The sequence below is a fragment of the Caloenas nicobarica genome, chromosome 8 (assembly GCF_036013445.1).
Source record: "Caloenas nicobarica isolate bCalNic1 chromosome 8, bCalNic1.hap1, whole genome shotgun sequence".
Taxonomy (NCBI): domain Eukaryota; kingdom Metazoa; phylum Chordata; class Aves; order Columbiformes; family Columbidae; genus Caloenas; species Caloenas nicobarica.
The window spans coordinates 9,091,959-9,103,142 of record NC_088252.1 but is presented as its reverse complement, the minus strand read 5'-3'; the positions used below and the strand labels follow the sequence as shown (position 1 = coordinate 9,103,142).

The 11,184-nt window shown below is 43.8% G+C and overlaps 1 protein-coding gene across 1 annotated transcript in view; it reads left to right on the top strand.

Annotated features, from left to right (window-relative positions):
- Positions 1 to 9,977: 9,977 nt before the first annotated feature.
- The window catches only part of SPSB4 (splA/ryanodine receptor domain and SOCS box containing 4), an 86,749-nt gene continuing 85,542 nt past the window's right edge, over positions 9,978 to 11,184 (top strand). The window contains exon 1 of the mRNA XM_065640215.1: positions 9,978 to 10,274. The gene's annotated coding sequence lies outside the window, so the exon portion shown is untranslated. The remainder of the gene's footprint in view (positions 10,275 to 11,184) is intronic.

Genomic DNA, 11,184 nt, shown 5'->3' with positions numbered 1-11,184 from the left:
AATTTCTTTTTCTTTCTTGGCCAAATTGTTCTTCTGTCATATGACAGAATTGGAAAGAAGCTTCTGTTCATACATATCCATTTTTCTTGACAGAGCTATCTGCAAACGTAGATACTAAATGTTGCATCTCATGATGTATATACAGAATACATAAGATATTTTATATTTTGGAGTATATCCTGAGGATGTAGTTTATTAACAGAGTTAAACAATGACCAATGTATTTCCGTTAAGGATGTCTTTTGGTGACTTTCTGAGTTAAAAAAAAAAAAAGGCAGCTTTCTCCAAAAAAGTGAAAACCAGCTGAAATGCATGCAATTCAGCACTCTGAAATATGTAATACCATGCAATTATAATTTTACATATAACATAGTTACTCCTTCAAAGGAAGAGAGTTCTTGGCGTACGTAATTTGACATACTGGCTGCGCTTCCTGGTGTCACGGAGCGAGGTGGGTGACAATGCTTTTTCCAAACAAGCAGTTCTCCTGTTAAAGTGTTTGGGTCAGAGCATCCAAGAAGAAATCAATTAGAGGTGAATAGCTTGGAGGTAGGAATGCTGTGTTGCAGACCATGCGTTGATCCAATTAACTGGAAAAAAAATATAAAAGAAAAAAATTAGAGTTTATGAAGTCCTTGTTTAGCTTCCAGCAGAGAAAAATGTTTTTTCCCCTCTCACTTGCCAGTTTCCATTAAATGTCCTTACCTCCCAGTGAATTCAGGGGAACCTGGGCTGTTAGCTGGCTTGTAGGATGGTGTTTGTAGCATGTTGGTGTTTGTCTCAAGCTAAATGCAGGCTAGAATTTGAGCAGCAGACTCTACCTCAGAGGTGAAATCCACAGTAGTGTTAACTCCCAAGAAAAATAGGTTGATAGGATGGAAATCCTGCCTAGCTCTCGGCTACATTGGTTTGACCAGTACCATTTGGTTTATGACTTCATGTAGAACTCCAAAGGTGGAAAACCCAAAAAAGCACATCTGCAACTGCGCACACACTTTCATTTTCATTTTTGAGGGCTGGAGCTCTGCTGTGATAAAAATAACAAAGAAATCCCGGTTCTCAAGGTTTAGAGACTTTTACATCAAAATTGCAGGTAACGAAGGGGACTGCGTGTTACTCCTGAATAGCTTTTCCTTCTTTTCCTAAATAAATTCACATAGTCTTGTTTGATTTAATTTTTACGCCTTTAAACTTGCATTGTGTTTCCTCTGTGCTGATATGGCAGTGAAACGTTTCTATATTTGCTCATCTTGATCTCATTCAAAATTCACATGCTTCCTGAATATTAGCTCTCCTTGCTTTACGCCTCATCCTTATTCTTCTGTGACCTGCTATACTTGTCGGAGCAGCTGCTACTCCGATACTACCTTTTCCCCATCTGGAAGGCAGATGGGCTAATCCACAAAGAGCCACTATTTGTTCATGGATCAATTTTCAGAGAGTCTAAAGTGAACAAATGACAATCTTCCCAAAGATGCTGAACATGCCCATGCCTGGGCAATGTTCCACAAAACAAGCAGAGTCTTTCAAGACTTTTATGTATTCCTTTGTGTATAGGAATAGGAAGAAAGACAGACCATGGTAATTGTTTTTAAATTAGAAGATTATTTTGAGCACCCCCTTATGCAAGTGCCTCTCCATTTTTTAAAAAATTCTTTCTATTTTTTAAGAGAGAAGATATTACAAAAGGAAAAGGGAAGGACTTATTCTCCTCTCCCAGATAAGAGCAACTGCAATAGTTAAAGAATTTTACAAATTCAGCAAGGAGTGTGTTACATCAAAAGACTAATGCTCCTTTGACCTATGATCTCTTAAATTTTTTTAGTTTTCCTACTGGCATCTTGCTCTTTATTTAAATATTTGGGCTTTGTTGCCTGGAGAGTCACTTTATCCTTGCTGTTTAAATATGATGTCAAACTATTTATCCTCTGGTTTTGGAAATTTTGAAAAAGTACAAGATAGGCTAGAAGTACACTTAGTCTTCCAGAGTTTAGTTAGCAGGGGGATGTGCGCCACAGTATATCTGACAGCACACAAATGGTGGATACATTACCATTAGAAAAAACCTCTGTTGGGAGGCAACTTGTTACTTTATGAATCCTATTTTAAAATCAATCATAACAGATTGAAAAATAAGTGGAAAATGATTTTCAGGTGTATTTTTTGGGGGTGAGTTAAATAACGAGATTTTTTTTTCTTTGTGTCCTCAGACCTTGAGTTTCTGTTCTAAAAGACAGTCAGTGAGACACGTTCTGCCTAACAAACAACTATGCGAGACCAGTATCTCTATTGTTTTCCTTCATAGAGGTTGGATCTGCCTTGTGAGCCCTGTGCATTGTCCCAGGTAGGGCAGGTCATACTGCAGAGAAAATATTAACAGAGACCCTGCATATGCTCTAAGTTGCTGGAAAGTGGCCCTGTGGGTGTCAGAGTCCCATAAAGAAAATGATACATTTTCACTTCACAACATAGGTTGTCACAGGAGTTGCAACACATCTTAATTGAGGGCTGGAACTGTTTTCTTTCAGAAGCTGGCCCACGCGTATTGTGTGCTTTTCACCTTTGTTCGCCATCTGTCCGTGCTGGAGCTGACGGCTGCCATCTGAGGGCTGCCTCCCTGATGCTTAATTCTCTGATTAGGTGCTTATGGCACCCTCAAAAAAAGCCCCAGAAAACCAAAGACAATCGTGTGTCTTTGTATGGCACACACTTCCATAGCCCCACGGCGCTTTTGTGCGCGCACCCTTAGGAACAGCCCTTTGTGTGTCCAGACCCCAGATGGTTGCCTGCAGTCACAGCCTTTAGTAGAAGAATCATATTCAAATTGTCTAATGGATAATAAACTGTACTGACTTGGCTTTTGATGTGAATGGATGTTTTCAAGTTGAAGAAACAAAAGATCTCTTGGGGAAAATTGCCGGAGATATGTATCATTGTAAATCTTGAAGAGTTGGGGCAAGCTGAATAAATTACAGCTACTTGTTGGGTTTGCTCAGGAAACAAGCGCTGCAGAAGTTGAACATTAAAATCCAGAAAATATGGTAGAATTAGTAGAATACCTCTTCAATCCTGTTGCCCGGATTATTGCAGCTGAGCAACTAACACAGGTTTTTTTTTTTCGTTTGTTCTGAATTCACACAGGCCATATTTGATACCTGGCGTATTTAGCAGTTTAATTTTACCGAAACAAAATGTTTTCAAGAAGACTTTACAGTTGCTAGAATATTCCCAGAAATTTGCAATGACAATAACAGAAAACCTTTGAGGCTCTGTCCCCTCCTCTCTGACCTTCAAATCTGGGAACAGAAAAATGTGATGCATCCTGAGAGTTTCACATGGAGTTTCCTGGAGTTTCAGATGTTGGTAATCAGTCTGAGCAAAAAAAGAGTCCACACAGATATTAATCGGGCTTAAGTGGGATCTTTGAGTAAGTATTCCAGGGCTGGGAAAGTTGTGGGGTTTTTTTGATTGATTGGTTTTTTAATATGATGAAGAATGTATTAATGAAAATTGGTTTTTAGCTCTCTGAGGCATGTTGCTAAAATGTGTTTTTCTAAAAATTAAATATATATATTTTTTCAGTCTTTTAAAAAGTAGTAATTAGCACTGGATTTTTTTTTTCCAAACATACAAGGTAAGATAATGAAGCAGTAAAACTCTTAAATATATCTAATATTCCTGGGGAAAAAAAAAAATACATATATATATATATATAAATAAGGTGAATGTCTGGAATATGCTGGGTAACAGCAATAGTGTATTTTTATAGGGAGGATGTGAATAAATCTATCTTTGACAGAGTTTCCTCAAGTTTTGGAAAATGCAGGATTTTTCTTCCAGAAGCAAGGCAGAATACAGGGTAAATTCTGCCTTTTTGAAGAGAAGGATCTTTTTTTGGACCTACCTCTTCATTTTTCTGATAGTTATATTTTGAAAACTCATGGAAATTATCGACTAAGTAGTTTAGGAAAACAGTTTGGAAACAAAAAACAGTCTATTTCAGTTAAAGAATTTCTGGGCACTGTGAATGAGAGATACATTATTGCTTATATTTCTAGAAATACATTGTGGGGAAATGTGGGTGACAGGTCTACCCACATTAGCTCCTCAGGTTTTGAAAGAACAGCTAGTGTGCTATGGTTTTGCTTGCTCAAGTTGCCCGTGATCCAAAGTATGCGTCTTGTGGCTTTCCTCAAGTAATTATTTTGGGATGTTGTATTCACATTAAAAGAAAAAGATAGGAGAGAAAGATCATCGTAGGCACTTCTTGCTAACAATAAAGTAAAAGCTTTTCCTGTGGGGGGCCATGCAGACCTTTTATCTCACTTGACTGGCTCAATGGACGAGTACCAATATTATCAAAAGCATCAAGAATATCTAATCTGAGCTTCTTTCACGTGTGTAGTGGCTGATCTAACAGGATGAATACACGGTGACCTAATGATCCTGGGGGTTGGATCACTCGTGATTCAGTCTAAATCAAGCTAAGATGGTGTTGATGCATTGAGGAGACTCAAGTGAGCTAATGAGGACCCACTTGCACCCCAAACTCATCAGTGTCACTGTCCTTTTGCAAAACAAGCTCACGATGCACTGCAGCACCAGCAGGCTGGTACACTGACTGGGTTTGGAGTGTTCCTGTTACCACTGTCCTCCCAGACTCTATATCCGTCCCTTCCTACTGAAAATTTTGTGTTCGATTTCCTTCTTAAAATGGACCTTCCTATAGTTGCATTTGATTGCTATAATATACTCTGGGAAGTGCTATGTAGTAATACCACATGAAAATTAAAGTTAATGCAAAATATGATCATGTGCATTATTAGGTTTTCAAGAGGAGACCACAATGCCAGAGTCTTGTGATGTGAACTAGCTGCCAGTCAGGTTCTGATGAGGTTTGTGCATTGTAATGACTTAAAAGGATCTAATGTGGTTTTAAAGCAAGTTCTAAGAAAACCCCTCTTTGTGCTGGGCTGCAGCAGCCAGGGGAGGTACGGGCTTGCTGGGCTCCCTAAGCATTAACTACATCCTCAGAGATCATTCTCAGACAGAGGTTTCTGTGTTGGAATTTAACCACTGGAATTTGCCCTTCAGGTTGTGCTGAACCCAAAATAAGTAAGTAGAATGAATTTTGGATTGGTTTCAGTACTGTAATAACTATTGCCATTGTGTATCAGTTGATTCTGTTGCATCCTCTGACATGTCCCTACCTAGTTTACTGCTGGCACAGGCCAAGTAGTCATTACAGTGTTCAAGAAAAAAAAAAACCTTCCCTAAAAACCATGGGCTGTCTTGTTTCTTTGTTGGTGGAAACTTATGTCTGTCCATGTCCAACTGAATTTTGCATGAGTGAAAGACTTGAATACCACAGAGCAGTCAGTTACTTCAGACAGTCCTTGAGACTGTGAGGTCTGGTGAAGATAATACCTGAGCAAAACAAAAGGGGACTTGAGCTGCATTTTTCTTACCTGAGAGTATTGTGTGTGTATAGTCTGAGTATCTTTTTTTCCTTATCGGATGTGTTTGGGGAAAAGACTTGGCTATGTTGTAGGATAGGAAGTATATATATCTGAGAGTGTGGGTAGCTCTGCTTTTTGGATAGACAGACTTTTGACATTTTAAATAAGCTATTCTTGCAATGTTAAGTATTTCTGAATGTCACCCTTATTTCTAAAACGGGGCATGCAGAATCGTTATCCTCTGTTTAGAATCTTTGAACTAATTAAACATTTATGCAAGTGCCGATTTCCTAATCTCTGTGGGCTTTCCTCGTTGTGCTTGTAGGGGGATGTACTCTAAGAAGGTAAATTCTAACTTCTGCCCAATGGGAGCAGATCTCAGTCTCAGCGGCAATTTGTCAATTCATTAAGAGATACACATATCCTAGCTTCCTGCTTAATAGTTTTGGTAGACTCCAAGTAGCAGTGGTGAAGTCTGAATTCACTGTTACAAGTCCATGGCCAGGTCAGAATGAAAACCTCCACGTCAAGTAGCTCTACCACAAGACAGAGTGGTCAGAGGAAGGTGTATGCTTCTGTGTTTCTCTGGATCCTTTGATACAGACGTCCAGCATTCATGAAAGCAGAGCTTTGAGAGTGGACAACTCTTAAGATTTAAACATCTTTTGTAGGTGCTTTGTGAATTTTAGACAACTACAGCTAACATCATGTCCTTTGTGTGAATATCTGAAATGCACAAAACCAAGTTTTTGTCATAATTCTCAACTTTGGTTCCTCTGTAAGAATGATGATTGTAGTATTGCCGTACCTAAGAGGGCTGTTAGAAATAATATGGGTTGCTTAAGCACCTTAAATGGAAAATATGATGCAATGAAACATAGTTTTTATAGTCCATAAATCTCAGTTGTGTATTTGTACTGCCTTGTGGACTTCAAGGTGGGCTTTGTCCTCACTGTCCATTCTGCTGATAACCTTTTGTTTGCAGCCTCTCTCAACTCCCTCCTCTGCTCTTATCTGGATCTCGCCCAAAACTCAGACCTGCACTGAGACTTGCATCCAAACAGGAAGAATTCCAGGGATGTAGAACGACGGGATGTGGAAGCAGTACCTCAATGGTGTCACATTGCGAGCTCCTTTGGCCTGTGCGGGGAAAGCCGGGTGGCCGCAGGGCAGGTGGCCTGCACTGTCACAGAGCAGCTCAGCCTGGTTCTGAAAACCAGAGTAGATGTTGACACCTTGAATACAGCAGTATCCCGAAACCAAGAGGATAAAATAATAGTAATTTATTTGTTATTTAGATGAATTGTAGGGTCAAGGCTCAGTACTTATTGCATGTGTGTAGGAAATGTTTCCTAATTACTTTCAAGCAGAGTTGAGGGTGGATGAAGGTTCACCATGAGGTAAACGTGGAACTTACCTTGAAAGTGAATGTGTAAGGGAAGAAAAAACCCGGGCCATTAATTCTTCTCCGTCTGTTTGTCAAGCTCAGATGTCAAGATGCAACTTCAAACTGTGATTCTCATGTGTGATACAAGTAGAAAGCAGATTATTGCCTTCTCTCTTTTCATCTAATTCAACTTTCCTTTTCCTCCTTTTTTTCCTTAGCTGTCCTTACTCTTTCATGGGCAGCAGTGAGCAGCTTTTACTCTCAACTGTCGGACCAGCAATTCCAAGCAGATAGGAGAGGCAGAAGATTTCTCACCTGCTCCTCACCACCTAGCACGTAGAGAAATGCATGTTATCCTTAAGAGTTCCTTCCTGACTGTGATTTTTCTTTCATGAGGTAAATCAAACTAGTGGAAGACTTGGGGAATCTGAGTAATGCACAATGCTTTATGATACAGCCTGGCTTCTGCCCTTTGTGGTGGGCAGCTCCAGGAACTGTACCAAATGGTTGGGTTTGTTGCTTTTGTGTCACAGAGTTTATCCTGAAAGGCTCCTAATGTTATACAAACGTGCACCTCTTCCTCACCTCCCCAGGTATTGTATGAGATCAGCTCAGGAGAGCCAGCTGTATCTATACCATGCTCAAAGTCTATTTCAAAATCATGTTAATATTTTAAAATGTGATTGTTTCCTATTCTTTTAATGAGCCCTGTGGAGAGGTGTATATACATCCTCATCTATATACAAAGAGCATGTTCTAGACCCCATTAATCAAAATGACACTTTCTACACCCCCAAGTATTTTCACATTTGCACATGAATTGTGTTCCCAAAACTCTGTGCTGACTGACTGATCTCTGCATTGTTCAATTTTCAGACCTATGTGTCTAAAGCTGGCTGAAAAGATACAAAAGTTGACTTCTAATGTGATTTCTTTAATCTTCATTTGTAGAATTAGTATTACAAGCCATGTAGAAAGTCTTTCCAGGCTCTCTTTTTGCATCAAGCTTGGCACAGGCAGGAAGGACCACATCCCATCTTACACTGGAAAACACACTGCTTACTGCCAAAAAAAGCGTTAGGAGACACTGCTGCTTTTGGAAAGTGTGTCAGAGAAATGTGTCTGTTAAAAACTGAGGAAAAGAAAGGAAAACATCCTCAAGGCACAGGCTTGCCCTGCTTACTCTGTTAAAACATTGTGCATTCTAGGGCTCCTCTCCCAAAGGAATGCCATGGAACAGATATTAGCTGGTGCTCACATCCAAGAGGAGGAGTTAAATTCAGTAATGTGTCTGCTAGTAAAAAACACAGTCAACTACTCATTTCAAGACTTCCACGTGTGTATATACAAACCAGATAAAGAGCGCCTGAGGGAATGGGACGCAGTAGAAAGCCTCTTCTAGGCTCAAAAACTGTGGAGCATATAGAAAACTCCCATTCATCCTTTGTTTTCTATTTACTGTACTTATACCGGTTATCCGAAAGGCTGGGGAGATGTGCGTATGTGCAGGGCCTGGAGAGGAGCTTGCGTTTAGTGCTCTTTTCTGAAATATTTTGGTAGGGTTCTGGAGTGCCCGGGTCCTGGAGGCACCTCTGGGTCCCCACAGCAGAGGTGCTGCCCGTATCTGGCACTTTTTCTGCCCGCATGGCACGTGTGAAACACACGGCCAGTTTTACTGCAGCTTGTACTAAGGACTTCTTGACTGAATACTCTCAAAAGAATTTGCAGAATTTCCTCTCCATTTTTTTTGATGGTCTAAGCACGGGTATTTCTCTTGTCTGGCTCGGTTCTTTGCTAAAAGCCTGTCTGAGGATTTTAGTAAAACATGTAGAAATAATGTAGAAATATCACCATGAAAGAGCAGGGGGAAAAAATCTTGCCCTCCCCATCTCCAGAAGTACAAAGGATAAGTAGAACAGCAGAATTCAAGGAAATGTACTTCCTAATGTAAGTTCTTCACCTTTGTAAGTTTTTACTGTTTTGTCCTGCAAGAGATATATCACCTTTATGGACTGCTCTAAACTCTCTGAGAGAGGTTAATCTAGTTTTGGGGTGGGAGGTGCATAGACAGCATCTGATGTTTCTTGCCTTGAGCTCTGACCCAAGTGCTGTGGATGTGAGAGAGAAAATGCAACATCTGTGCAACCTCTATGCTGGTGTTCCTGGTGCTCGGGGATTTCAAGACACAGAGTATTAAGATTGGAAAACACTGATTTTCAGGTTGTTTACTGATATCAATGAGTAGCAATGGAAGGGCTTGCCTTTTGACTGTTTTGTAACCTGCGCCTGTACCTTGCCTTGCCTGTAGCTTTGTAGAAGTCTTGGAGCTTACCTAGAAGTGTGCGTTGAGTTTTGGCATCCAAAAGTTTAATGCGAGCTTCACTTGCAGGTATATGGCTTAGAGCGATCAAATAATGAAGAAAAACCAAAAACACCTCCCCCCCCCGCCCCAGATATGGTGTGTTTATAGTAAGCCCGTGTGCAAGCTCTGCCCCGTCCCCAGCTCCGGCTCCCCCTCGCAGCCCCCCAGGTGCGGGCGGGAGCCACGGGTGGGGTTTGCCCTTGTCCTGTTGCTCCCCCCGCGGCGCGATGCTGAGCCGGGCTGCGCTGCGGGGCCGCGAAGGGCCGACCGAGCCGGGCTGCGGGGCCGCCGCTCCTGGGGCTGCCCAGCGCCGCGCACCGCCCGCTCGCTCCGGCCCGAAGGGCGGCGGCAGGGGCAGCACCGCGTATCTTGCCAGAAAGTTTGCAGGTGCGCGGGGGCGCGTTCCCCGCGCGGGCAGCGGGGACCCCCGCGGCGCGCGCTGCCCGGCTCGGCGGGCGGCGGCTCGTGCGCGGCGCTGCGCGCGCGCGGGGCGGGGGGAAGGGGCGTCGCCATCTGCTGCGAATTGCCGGTCATTGGATTAGTGCCCCCGGGGATGAGATCAGCGGGATCGGCTTTCGCAGGGGGCTCGGCGCTCGCCGCGCTCCCCAGCTGCGCCGGCTCTCGCATGAGGCGGCGGCGGGCGGCCCCGCGGAGGCAGCGCGCACAAAGCCCGGGAGCCGCCACAGGCCGCCTCCCGCCTCGCCGCCGCCCCCGGCACCGGGCACCGGGCGGGGCTCCCGGGCGGCCCGGCCCAGCCGAGCGGAGCCGAGCAGAGCCGAGCAGAGCGGGGCTGCGCCGCCCCGAGCCCCGGAGCCCTCCGCAGCCCCCCGGGCGCGGCGCCTCCCGGCTCCTCCCGCCTCCCCGGGGCCGCGGCTCGCCCTGGCGCGGCGGCGGTTGCTGGCAGGCGGTTGGGATCAGTCTCCTCCCGGAGAGAGCACCGCGGAGGGGACGCTCCTGCGAATCACAGCGGCTGGGGCTTGAGTTTGTTTGCTTGCGACGGGCGTCTCTTCCCCGGGATTCTCTGCTCGCATAGCGGATCGATAGAGGTGCTCGGAGGGGGTTTATGGTAAGTTTGCGATGGGTGGGCTCTTCTGTTCGTGGGAATTCTGTCTTTTGTTGCAGTGTGTAGAGACGAGATTTTTTTTTTTTTTTAAACAGTGCTCTTTTCAAGCTGGTGTTTAAAGAAATACTCTTCTGAAGCGCTTTCTGGTTTACACTGAAGTATTTTATAACAGAAAATAGTTTTCTGAGCTATAAAAGAGAATTATTTTTACCTGTTAGGTAGCTAAGGACTTACATTTCTTATAAACTGAGTTTGTTTGACTTTGCACTGAAGAAAGCAAAACCCCTTGCCTGATGATTGCCACAAGCCAATTTTTTACAGTGGTTACTTGCTGCTTTTTCCGGCAGTAAAAGCCAGACCTCAGTTCAACAGTTTAGACGGATCTGAAATACTAAACTATCCTCGCAGCAAGGCTAGGAGGCAAGCTGAAGCTTTGTCAAGTCAAGTCCGAATTTGTATGCAACACTTGGGTTTCAACAAAGACCGGTATTGACTGAATTTTCCCTCACATTACTTCCAAAGCTGCCGGCTGGGATAGGTGCTGCCCCTGCAGCAGGGCCCAGGGCTGGGGACCGATCGCTGCCCTCCTGCCTGGATCGCTCCTGAAGAGGCTTTGGCATGAGGGCAGCCAAGGAGCTGATGTGGCAGCGTCTGTGCTGGCTGCAATTCATTTGTATTTCTTTGTGTTTAGGACTCGGAGTATGGACTGCTATAGGGGGGAGAGCATCCTGTGTGGAGAGGTAGCCAGCTATTTCAGTCGCTGGTTTGATGTTTGCTCCAGCCCTTTGGTGCTGAAGTCATAACTGATATTTTCACAGTGCTGTGCTTGCCTTTGGTGACAGAAGCGATCCCTGATAAGATATCTCCACGTTGCTAAAGAGGTTATCCTCTGGGGAAGAAACAGCCCCAAAGA